Below are 12,316 nucleotides of genomic sequence, written 5' to 3' on the forward strand. Positions count from 1 at the left end.
TACTTCCCTCCACCAACCAATCAATACTCTAACCTGCTTATGATCACTTCAACATGTAGCATCAGCAAATATGGTCCACACACAGGCAACTCATCTATCCAAGTCTGTTTTCAGTTTAAAGCAAAAAAAACCCCAATTTTCATTACATGTAAATACATCTTATATCCTGTGTCCTGATACCAGAAACAGAAAGATGAACAAATCCCACTCCATGTTTCAAAGCGAATTCTTCCTGTTCTGAAATATGGCACTGTCTCTCACCATATTTTCCAAGCCCGTATCAGTTGACACTGGTCTATTTCGGTCAGCAGAAGATCTGTGGCAGACAAGACATCAAACACAAGCCTTTGCCCATCTCCAGTGCCCTGATAACAAGAAAAGCTATTATATAGATTTTTTAAAAAGAGATAGTAACAAAAGGGAGACGAACTCCTAGGAAAAGACACCAAACAGCATCTCATGCCAGCCTGCCTTACTGAGGGCTGCTCTTGTTTTTTGGCTTTGCAAAGCACTCAGAATTTTGACTGCAATCCAGCAAAGCAATTCTGCATTTCCCATGTTTTCCCACCACTAACTTGAAGGGAACTATTTGTACACATGAAGACAAACCTACACTTCATATTTTGCTGGGTCAGGATCAAGGCACCAATCATCTTTCTGGATCCTTATTTTCCTATGAGAATTGGATAAAATGAGCTAAAAAAAAATAAATCTTGTAAGTGTGAGCTTTAGAAAGCCTCAAGACCCAGGAACATTCCTAAAATAATTTGCATTCCACAGCAGCAGGGCAAAACCATTTCCATTTCAATGAGCCCTTTGGAGAGGACTCTGGTCTACTGGCTGAAACTCAGGACTGAACCCCAGCATAAATAAACACCAAACCCACTTGTACAAGGTCACGTGAAAAAGTACTTTTTCCTGTTCTCCCTCAATACCTTGGCTAAACTTTTCATCACTTCAAGCCTGCATCCGAACACTTATTTCAAGAAGGGCACTGCCACTCCTCTGCTGGACAGACTGTTCAGCAAGGAGATTTCCTGTCCCTTTCCTGCAATCATCCTCAGGCAGCTGTCCCCAAAGAGTCAACAAGTCTGTGGCTTCAAAGAAGGTTTGACAAAAACCTGGGGTTTAACACTCACTTCTTTCATAAGTTTGATACAAATAACACACACTAGCAGCCGAAAACTTTCCAAATTGGTGAGCAAAACCCACAGCAGAGACAGACAAACAGACCAGTTCCCACACGGTGCAAAAGTCACTCCCATGACCAGAGCGGGGGATACGCTTTCAGTCAGTACTTTGGCAATGTCAGTAAATTTCAGGAAATCATAAAAACAGATTTATCATCTAGAAGCCAACACCTTACCTCACACATCTTGCTTAGATTATGGTAATCTAAAACCTCCCACCCTCAAAATGCTCACAATCTTGCACATTATCTACAACATATGCAACCTAAGCACTATTGCAACAAGGTGATGCAATGTGTAATGTTGCTGCTATGTTATAAGAACACTCACAAATTATTTGGTCGATTTTCACTTCTCAGTTTTGCTCACTCTCATACACTTTCAGTAGTTTTAAATTTCAATGCTCTGAAATGACTTAATTCAGAACCTTATAAAAGGGAGGAAGTTTAATCTGAAAAAGATTTTGAGTCAAGAATATTGGTATTTTTCGGTTATTTTAGATGCAAAGTGATCTTTACAGTGATTCTAAGGGGTTTAGCAGCTTAGTCTCTTTAGTTGCTTCATAAGAGCTGGATGTCTCCATACCTAAATTATGTGGCAAAGCATAATTAATGCTCTTCCACAATATGCCTCATTGTTAACAGCTTCTTGGCTAGTAAAAATGTTTTCTTTTTCCTCTCCACTCCCAAAGGCGCTATACTTCAGAGATTTGTTTGAGCTGCCAGAAGTAGGCAATGATAACACAAGTACATCCTTATAACTCTGAAGCATAGGCAAAGTTTTCACTGAGAATTTTATACTCGAGGCAGAGACAGCAGGGGCTGATTTGTTTCAATTAACACTACAAGACTTACACTGGGTAACAGCTGCCTGTCACATTGCTCCGTTTGTTTGCTTCAACCCGCAAGCTCAGATTTCCTTTGGACAGCAGCTGGACCTGTCAGTGGCAAACTCGGCAGCCATATCACCCACATCCCTTCCCTCCTGTTCTCACACGTGGACTGGCTGGAGCAGGATACTGCATGGGAAATGCAAGCTACCACTTCAGATGGTACAGAGGCAAGGGATAATTATTAGAACTAATGTACTGAAATTAGCCATCACATTAATTGTCAGGGACTGATTCTATTGGAACTAAACTGTAACTCGAGGAGTGATTTCTTATTGCCTTTTCTTAAAAGGTATGTTTGTTTTAGAGGTTATATTTTCATAGCAGTGCCTAGAATGCCTGTGGTGCACAATTCTAATAATAACCAAATCCTCCAAATGGTGCATATATGCTTTATAATGAAAGCTACACATGTTTCTAAATATTACTTGGCTGTTTCCTTAATTTTTCCTTTGGTTATCAAGCCATTTAATCACTCCAAAGATCTGCAAATTGTGGCTCACAGATTATTGTTGAATAAAAGCAGATATAAATGCAGATAATTCATATTCAGCCCAGTAACCTCTTTCTCAGATAAAAAAGAGATAAAATGTTGCTCCCCACTGTCAACTAAAGATTAATTGAACCTTTTGTTCTCCCATACTGACAACTGGTCACACAGAGTTATAACTGGACTCCTGCCTTTCTGCGGTCTGGACTGGAATTGCATGGTATACAAACCTGTTTGGAATTCTGTGCCACTTCTTGCACATTACTCAAACAAGAAGCCAAAAAAATGTGGCATTACATGCACAGTGTTCATGCTCGTTTAAAATTTCATCCTGCAGGGCAATGTTGTTCTACTGTTTTGTCCAGCAAAACTGAAACTTGAATAAATTAAAGGAGACTGTGTCTTCTGTACACAAGGTTCTTTTTTGCAGTGAAAGAGAATGTGAAAGGAATTATGAAAACAGGATAACAAGGTCAATAATGTAGAGACTGAAAGTAAAGGAAGAGCCACTACCTCCACAGAATGACAAAAACAACTTAAAAACAAGTCACTGTTAAATCCCCTGTCAGTACCAAATAAAGAGCTTGGAATATGGTGCACCACAGATTAATGAATGCCAAGTGCAGGCTGATATAAAATACACCTTGTATTTCAGCAGTTTGGCATTTTTATTGCAGTCATTTGTCTGTATGCCAGTTTTTCAGAGACAGCCTTGGAACCTGATTAACTTCTCCATGTGCTCTAGCAACAGAGGCAAAGAACACCATTCCTTCATTTAAAATTGATCTTGACATAGAAAAGTTACAATAATTTAGAAAAAACAAGCTAAGTGATCTCCAACCTTTTATTAAAATTCACTGAGAGGACACTTGTCTTCATTCCTTCACTGAGTTGCATGATCTCTTACTCCAACTCTGACTTTTGAAACACCCATTTAGTATGGTTCTGTGAGTTAATGAAAAGTAACCTGAAACAACTCGGATGTTTGGCAATTGCACCCCAAGTTACCAGAAGGCTGGGTAAGTAATTTACAAAAACCTACATGAACATACTCTGTCAGATGTTTATACAGCATGTGAGGTCTGCAAGTGGAAGAACTTAGGGTTATCTAAAAGTGCCCACTATCAAATACTTGGATGTTTTCTGTCAACAGCTACCAAAGTGCATTTTCCTTGTTGCACCATGACATTCTAATCTCCAACATTTACTACAATCTCAATAACAAGCTAACAGATTTCTAATAAATGGTTGCTAATGACTTGCTAACTATATTCACATTGGGAGAACCCATATGATTCAAGAGTCAGTGCTCTGCTGGAACAAACTTAGGCACAGGTCACACTCTCCACAATTATGCTCTGTCTTAAGTTGTTTGATAAACTTTGTGGATTCAACTTTGGAAGAATATCCTTGTCAAAACACCTGATATTCAAATTAAAATTTAATGCAATTTCAGATTCTGGGACTCGAATATATTATTAAACATATGATAGCAACTATAACACCTCAGTAGATGTGCGACCATTTTTGCTATCAGGCTAGAATTTAATATTAAAAATTATAACCTGACTATGGGTTTTTCTAAATTAGATGATTGCTTAATAAATTTATAAAGTTAAAATGCAAATTAGATGATTGCTTAATAAATTTATAAAGTTAAAGTGCAAATCACTGACCACAAAGATAATTCAGAGACTTATAAAGTTGAAAAAATTAGTGAATTTGACAAGTAAAAATTTTCAAAGTAATATATCCTGCTGATATTTTTACAGATCAAAAAAAGACACTCATTCTACATTGTCTCAACTATTTAATGAACTGCTTTTTTTGATTTGGGTAAAAAATATCTGAAACAATCTTATTTATATTCTCTGTTTTCTGTTAGTTTTAGAAATCTGTACTCATTTTTGTAATATCTTATTTTAAAATTATTTTATAACGCTGAGATTTTTGATGTTGAGAAAAGTGGTATGAAAAATTTAGCAAAAATCTGGTAATTTTATTTTTGAAAGGACTGAGACCACAACCCCTTCTCAATCAGGTCACTTTGATGACCTCTAACATCGTAGTATACACTCTGTAATTCAGTATTTTATTTTTGTTAGAGGTCTACAAATCTGTAAATATTTGGCTGTATAGGTCCAGAAGCCTGCAAAGACTTGACATGTTCTGAGATTCAGGCATGAACACTGACAAATCGTTGAAACAATAAGAACAACTTAAAGGGAAAAAAAACTTGCAGCCTTATCTTTTCTATTAAAGACAAAGGGTGGAAAGCAATTTAATGTCCCATTTATCCTTGCTTTGTTTTCTATCTTGTCAGTCTCTCTGTTTAGGCCAGGGCAGTCTTTCTTCTTTTCATTCAACAAATGCTTAAAAATTAGGATGCATTTTATTAGCCAGAGCTCTCCACAGACTCAGTGAAAAATCTGCAAATGCAATGATTAAAAAGGAGACAATTCCTTCTATCAATTACACTAAAAGTATTTCAGAGAGAAGAACAGCATGTAAATGTGCACAAGTCAAGTTAAGATGATTTCCAAGTGTGAAAATTATTCTTGTCCCTGGCAGCTGCTATGTGAGAAGTAACAAGGTCCAGAAGCCTTGCTGGGCACAACCAGTGACAAGAATATCATTACAATCCATCTGCAACCAAGAGACACAAAATGCCTCGCTAATCCTTTGTTCTAAGCAAAACTAGAAATCCAAAGCAACATGTTTCTAAGCCAGGACATAGTGAGTGTCACCATATGAACACCTCCCTGACCCCTTCAAATGGTTTCGAATAAGGGCAAGCTGAGAATACCTTTCAGAACTACAGAATTTTGGTATCACAGATATTATAGTAAATGTGTTTGCTTTGCCTGCATATTTACTTGCTTTGTGAGGAAAGGAGTGTTAGATTTGTAAAAACAAGTGAGTCATGAACAAGTCAAAATATTTCCAGTAAACTTATTTTTGCCTGAATACCCTGAGTTGACTGAAACCAAAACATTTTGCAGACTTGTATCAGTTTCACTGGCTTGTGATGAATTGGTGCTCCAGGCTGTGCTACATTTTGCTGAAATTGTTAGTTACAGAATCACAGAATCAACTAGGTGAGAAAAGAGCTCTGATCATTGAGTGCAACATGACCAAACACTACCATGTCCACTAGACCATGGCACTAAGTGCCACATTCAGCTTTTTATTAAACACCTCCAGGCACAGTGACTCCACCACCTCCCTTGGCAGCCCATACCAATGTCTAATCACCTTTTCTCTGAAGAATTCCTTCCAAATGTCCAACCTAAAACTCTCATGGGCCAGCTTGAGACAACGTCCTCTTTGTTGCTGGTTGCCTGGGAGAAGAGACCAACCCCCACCGAGCTATAGCAGCTGTAGAGAGTCTCCCTTGAGCCTCCTTTTCTCCAGTCTCAACAACCCCAGCTCCCTCAACTGCTCCTCGTAAGACTTGTTCTCCAGACCCTTCACCAGCTTTGTTGCCCTTCTCTGGACAAGAGAAATTTAATTCACCTTCATCTGGGGTCTAACAGCCTAACTGTGGCAATCCTCACCTGACACATTTTTTCTTACTTTCATTGGCATCCATCACTGAGGACCAACACTGAGTGATCTCTTTCCAGTGCCTGGCACCACTAGGATGAGGAAGGGCTATCTGGCTGCCAGGTTTACAGGAAGCAAATGATGCATTTACTCAGGATACCTCATGAGCTAGTTTTCAAATTTTCTTCCACTGAAAGAGGGAGGAGTGGTTTTGTCATAGGGCATTTGGACTCATTCTGACCAGCAGCTCTGGTATTTTCTTGGATGAGCCCTGATAATATAAAAATAGTGTTTCAGCAGGTAAATAATCTGCTGCTCTTTCTTACTATGAGAGATATTAAATCGCTTGCCTAATTAATATGGGTGGTTGCTGAGATACCTAAGTGCAGTTGAAGCAGAAAAAGATTCTGTTACATCTTTTTAGTTTGTCTTAATCACTTTAAAAGGGTTTAATGTCTTTTTGTGTCTCTCAGCACATAAAAAATGTAAAAACAGAAGCCAGAAAGCATCCTAGAAATCTATGGAATATTTCTGGAGCATTACAAAGGTTGCCCCTCTGGACAGAAAGTAAAGCTGGTTGCTAAGACTAAATAAAAATTGAATTGAAATAGAACTTGTGATTACAAAACATATCTCTGAGGGTTTTGTACTTTTATCTACCAGCTTCTCTTTTGTCATGCCAATCGAACATCAGTAATGTTTTTAGTAACTTCTTTTTCTTAGCTAATACTTTCCAGCATTTTACCATCTTCCTTCTGCCTTTTGCTTAGTCCCTCTTTTCAGATCTTTGTTCAGAATCTCTACTTCCCTTCCTTTCAAACTCCTCTTGGTTCTCTGCGTGCCATATCTGTGACAATGACTCTAGAGATAATTCCACCTGGAAAAGAAGTAATTTCTACTTCTTCAGGGACAAAATAAGCATTGAACTACTTTAGTTATGTCTTTAATATGTGCTTCACCAGTCCTTCCACCGCTTATTATTGCAGGACAATATAATGATTAGACACTTGGTGTCTTCTTTGGGCATCAACCTATCAAGGCACTGGTGAAATAGAATTGTAATGCTATATAAAAAACTTGTTTGTTGCTCAATTTTACAGCGCTTTTATTGTAATCTTTAAAAAAGCCATACTGAATCTAAAGTTACTTATTCCTGCAGAACAGGACAAACCAAAGCTGTCCATCACATTTTACAGCTGCCGTGATTGAAATAACATTCCAGCTAAAGTACACCAACAAAATTGCAATGACAGTTTATGACCAAAAAAAAATCACATGGGACTCTTGCTGTTGTGGTTCTCTCTGAAAGACAAGTGTCTTCTCTCTGAAAGACAAGTGCCACTCATGCAGAAGACATCTTTGCTTCTCCTCAAGAGTCCCTCAACACCATTAATAGCAACAGAAACCTGGATACAAGAGAGTGAGTGGAAGAGCAAAATTTAATATTGCTCAATGCACTACATTTCCTTGGTGTTGTGCATGTTAGCACAGGTTAAATACTGCTACACCGATATTTTCCTAAGTGCTTTCCTAATCTTATATTGTTCTATCCCAAGTTGTTTGTGAAACAGCTTCTGAAATAGTGCTCTAGGTGCAAGACACAAAAAGATAAAAGCAGATCTACTCTGTCCTCCAAGACAGAACTAGTTTACAAAGGCATCCTTGATCCTTACTTAGCACTGAAACTCATGCCATTTTACAAAAGATCGATCAGTACAAGCAGAAAAAGAGGAAATGTGAGAAACATAAAGACAGTAAAGTCCATTGGAAATAGCTCTTCCTTCTGGATTGTCACATCAGAGACATCTGGAACCCAAAACACTCTCTCACAGCGAATTACAAATAGCCCATATACAGAAGAATGCATTGGAACATAGAGATAAATCAGCAAATAAAGCAAAATTAGAAGCAAAATATTTATTTGACTATCCCCAGGATACGTGAGCAATTAAATTTTATGATCAACTTTCAAGATTTTCCCATACAGAATTCAAGTCAACTGACCTTCTTTCTGTCCTAACTCTTGTTATTTCCTGCTAGTTATCACAAAATAGCAGTATCCTTGGCATCATTCAAAGAGATTTCCTACTTCTTTCCACACAACGCAAGAAAAGAACAAACATTCTTTTGAGTTTAGTGACAATTAAAAGATGCAGCCGCCTGCACGGTGGCACAGGCTGAAGTAGAAGTGTGTGACTGCTGATCCCTTGGTGTCTTGTTGGCCTCATGCTTATCTGTGAAAGCAGGAACATCTTAAAATAAAAGCTCAGAGGGGCCAGTAGGGAACTAGCTGGCAGTATTCTAGCTTTGAAAACATCTTGTGGGCCAGGTTGCTCTTACTGAGGAGGATGATTTAGATTCATAAAGTTAGGTGTAAGGTCAAGTGCTCAAACACATCAAACTTACAATGACTGCCTTAAGTATAGTGTGTGTATTCACTTATGGGCAGGGTGGGGGTCAATGTTTTTTGGGGTTTAATCATCATTCAAGAAATTAGGAATTTGAGGGAGGGACAGCAGATCAGGTCCCAGCCCTGGCAATACACTGTAGATTAAATGTGTCTCAGTCAAGGCAAGGGGAATTATCTTATGATGCTTCCTTTCCACTGAGCACTGAAAGAGGACATACAAGTGCTCACAGAACTTCACAACAGGAGGTTCTTGATGCAGAGAAAATTATAGAAATTAGAGGAAATAGAAGTTATTGACTTTAGTTAGAGAGCATGAATTTGTGACCTACCCTGGTTAAACTTAGAGAATAAACTACATGATTTAATGGCCCCCTTTAGGAAATAAATAATTATTTTCTTGTATTTATGTGAATTTTTTGTACCAAACTCTCCAAACTTCCCACTATTGTTGTCACTCTGATACACAGGTCCAGAGGGACTGGTACAGTTCTTCTAATCTTATTTCTCTCTTTTATTTCTGCTCATCCCATCTTCTCTTCTTACACAAATAATCCTATTATCAATTTTCAGCATCTGCATTATCAGAACAACCAGATTCTATTCACATGTCAGAGCACTGAGCAATTCAAAAAGCTGTGGCAGTCAGCCCATTACACAGTTATAGTACTCCAGGATCTATTTCAGCTCCCATTAGGTTTGCAAATGAGATTTTGACTGCTTCGACTTACAATTCAGGGCAAGTAACACACTAGTGGTGGAAACCATACTGCAGATACAGTGGCACCAGGGCAGCAAATACACACAATATCGAGGAATAAAAGCACAGTTTGTCACCAATCCTGTGACTGTACCTGTACTTCTGTTGGGCACAACTCCCCGTGTTCCACCCAGTGCCATCGGCTCCTCACAGCCCCATTTTGTGCTGTGCCGTGTGACCACTCCCCACGCCCAGAGGCGGAGCAGTGCTCCTTGAGCTGCTTCTCCAAACAACAACAGGGACGGGAAGGACCAGTGAAAGGAAATTCCCAATGACAGCGTCTTTATTTTTCCCCGATGAAGGGTCAGAGCACAGCAGAGATGTTGCAGGGTCAATGACATACTGAAGACCTCACAATAAAAAAGGGACACTCTTGCAAAGTGCAAGAAGGGACAGGACCGCTTGACATCTTGTGCTGCTGCACATGATTAGGTATCTCAGACTTAAACAGCCAGATTTTCTGCTAAGCTTTGGGACAACCAAGAAGAATCAGGTTATACCTGCTGACATTAATTTTACGACTGTAATGCAATCCAATCTGAGTGTTCAGATTGGAAACCTGTTCCCCATTGTGTCAGAGCTGGATTGCTAATCTCCTGGTAATTTTGCCAGGCACATCCTCTCCTACTGATTCCTGGAAAGAGGGCGTATGTGTAATTTCTATTTATTCATTAAGATCCTCATCATGTTAGACAAAGTGGCCACAAACATGCATGTAGATATATCATGTACCCAAAAACATGGTTTGGATTCTGTCCTATTTAATCCTTTATAAATTAAAAATATCAGCTGAGGTGGGAAGATTGTGTTTTAACTCACATTTTAAAGGCAGCTAGTACTTTTGCTCTTCATCAACTACTTTAAACACCTTCTACAAAAGCAGTTTGACTTACTGGCCATGCATTGCAAGGTGGGACATACTTGTTTTAAAGTCAGACAGGAAGCAACAGCCCCCAGAGAAAAGTTTGGCTGTCCAATATTCAGCTTTCTCAGAAATGAACTGTCATTTGACTAAGGAACACAAACTTCTAATAGAGAAATAAAAAAACAACTGAAAGTTAAATTTTAACCAAGTTAAGTACTTTAAGAAAAAAACAAATCCTATGTAGTAAGGTGTAGTAAATGTAGTAAATCCCTCTTCCACACAGGGAAAAAAAAAAAAATTAAAAAGTTGTGTGTCCCGTAGGAGTCAATGACAGCTCAAGGCTTGACCTCGGCAAGCTGTCAGCCTCCTGAAGAGAGATGGAAAACTGTGTAAACCCTGCTGCGGCGGCTTCTGTCGGCGGGGGTTTGATGTAGCCGTCGAGACCCGTGTGCGAGCGGAGGGCGCACCTTTGGAGCCGCAGTTGTTTTTTCACGCGGGAACAAACCTCCCGCACCAGGACCCGTATCTCCCGTCACGGGGGTGCCACCGCCGCCCGCGGGTCACCGCACCGCCCGCCGCCTCACGCTCTGCCCTGAAAGCCCCGTGAGGGCTGCGGGGCTGGAGAGAGGCACCAAGGAGAGATGAGGAGATGTGCCCTCCTCCTCCAAATTCGCGGTCCTGCGGCCTTTCTGTGCCCAGAGGCAAGAGTGGCCGGAGCGGACGCCCATCCCGGGGCTCCGGTGCGCGGCGCTGCGGGCGGACAAACGGGAGAGCCTGCACGGCGCCCGGGGCGTGAGGAAAGTCGAGGGGGACAAGCGGAAAATAAATAAGTAAAGACGAAACTCTCCTTCTGAAGGCGGACACATTGTGGCACAGTTTTCCTGCGGCGGCGGGCCCGGTCCGACAGCCCCGGTGCTCGGCGCCCGCCCCCCAGCGCCCCGCCCGGAGCGGGCCCCCCGCTCCCCCGAGCGCCCCGGCACGGCTGCGGGACGGCGGAGCACCCCCGGCCCGGCCCCGCACGCCGGTCCCGCTCACCTCATGGCCCAGCTCCCCGGGCGCCGCCCGCTCCCCCAGCGCCGGGCCGGGGAGCGCAGCGGCGGCAGTGGCGGCTCCTCCCGTCCCCGCGGCGCTGCCCGGCCCCGGGGAGACGCCTGGCGGCGGGGCGGCGGCGGGCGGGCCGAGGGAGGGCCGGGCCGAGGGGCGGCCGCGCCGCCTCCCCTCCCCGCTCCGCCCCTGCGGAGCGCCGGGACGGAGCGGGGGGTGAGTCCCGGGCGGAGCGCGGGGACGGCCCGGGGATGCGGCCCCGCCGCCGCCGGTGCCCGGGCGCTCGCTGCGCGGCGGCGCTAGCGGGAAGCTCCTTCTCAGGGGAGCTTCGGGTCCCGCGGCTGTCGATACCGTCTCTGCCGTGGCCGCGGAGTTGCCCGCGCTTGTGAAGATCCACAGAAGGTCCTGACCTGCACTGCTGGTGATTAGCAACTTCCCAGGAAGGCAACTCACAACATTTAGAATGTCCTGCACGCACGTCCCGGTTTTGCTTCCTTTACGTGGGGTTCAGGGACAGACTCGCACCCCAGCAGGCGTGCACCTCTCCTGAAGCAACCAGTGTCTGTTTCTTGTATTGTCACGGGTCAGCCCTGAGGAGATGATTCCACCTTCTCCGTTACCACCAAGCTGGATGGGACTTTGAGCAACCTGACCTACTTAAAGATGTCCCTGCTCAGGGCAGGCATGGGATTGCACCAGATGATCTACAAGGCCCCTTCCAACTCAAACTACTCTGTCGTTCCATGAGCCAGTGTGGATTGCACTGGGTGATTCAAGTATTGGCTCCTCATGCTATAAATGAGTAAATTCTGCAAAAGTTCGACACCATTGGGGTTCAGCAGAGGAGGGAAATTGAGACGGGCGTCACTAGCGCAGGGTGTGCAATGTGAAAAGGTGACACCAGCAGTGTCATTCCCGGCGTTTCTCCATGCGGATTGCCGCGGGCTGTCTGCCCTCTAGTGCCTGCAGCGCCCGCTCCCTCCGGCCTCTCTCGGCTCCCTCCTGCACTCACGCACCCAGGAGCTGCAGAGCCCCGTGCACCCCCCGTGCCCCGTGGGTGCAGAGCTGTCCACCCTGCGTGCCTGCCGGGGACAGCTGCTGCTGGGAACAGTGACCCAGCAACGA

The 12,316-nt window shown here is 42.8% G+C and overlaps 1 protein-coding gene across 1 annotated transcript in view; it reads right to left on the minus strand.

The window, feature by feature from the left end:
- Positions 1 to 11,256, minus strand: part of PLAGL1 (PLAG1 like zinc finger 1) — a 47,751-nt gene extending 36,495 nt beyond the window's left edge. Inside the window, exon 1 of the mRNA XM_036381074.2 lies at positions 11,183 to 11,256. The gene's annotated coding sequence lies outside the window, so the exon portion shown is untranslated. The remainder of the gene's footprint in view (positions 1 to 11,182) is intronic.
- Between the last annotated feature and the right edge of the window lie 1,060 nt (positions 11,257 to 12,316).

This window comes from Molothrus ater, chromosome 3, assembly GCF_012460135.2.
Source record: "Molothrus ater isolate BHLD 08-10-18 breed brown headed cowbird chromosome 3, BPBGC_Mater_1.1, whole genome shotgun sequence".
NCBI classification, from domain to species: Eukaryota; Metazoa; Chordata; class Aves; order Passeriformes; family Icteridae; genus Molothrus; species Molothrus ater.